Genomic DNA, 665 nt, shown 5'->3' with positions numbered 1-665 from the left:
GGTGCAGGGGCGGTGAGAAGATTCACCAGACACAGAGCAGGAGCAGAACAGGGAGATCGACGAAGTAAGTACACTGCTGAAGGGAGCAGCAGGCAAGACATGTGGATCACCTCAGGCCGAGATTGAACTCACACTGAAGCAGCTGCCGCTAGCTTTCAGTGTTGCGTCCTAACCCGGCGCACCACCAGGAAGGGCTGATACCTTCCTGAAGATTCTAATCTTTGGGAATGTACGTGCTGTATCTTGCACATACAGAAATCTTGACCATTTTCCAAACATAAGTATAATGTGACTGATTAGAGCCACTAAACATTTGTGATACTTATAAAATATTAGAAATTGTCCACAGTAAAAGTTTGTTTGAAAAGTGTGTGATCTTTTAAGTTTGTTGTTTAATAGACAGTGACTATTTGGACTTCTAAGATTGTAGTAGCAAAACATTTTAGCTAGATCTAACTCTGTGAGATATATTACTAAATGTGATGTCTATTCTCTCGTAACCTTCTAGGTATTAAGAGAGTGCTACTGAGCAGTTTAATTATATTGAGTATCAGACATTTGACAGTGGGTGTTATTTTCACATTTAAAATCATGCAGAGGAACTGACTGACATCACTCAGTAGTCTCTCTCTCTCTCTCTTTTCAATGTTTTTTTTTTTTTTAAT

Source organism: Condylura cristata, unplaced genomic scaffold (genome assembly GCF_000260355.1).
Source record: "Condylura cristata isolate star-nosed mole 26May11 unplaced genomic scaffold, ConCri1.0 scaffold00001, whole genome shotgun sequence".
Classification (NCBI taxonomy): Eukaryota; Metazoa; Chordata; class Mammalia; order Eulipotyphla; family Talpidae; genus Condylura; species Condylura cristata.
The sequence above is the reverse complement of the archived record's forward strand: the minus strand, read 5'-3'. Positions refer to the sequence as shown.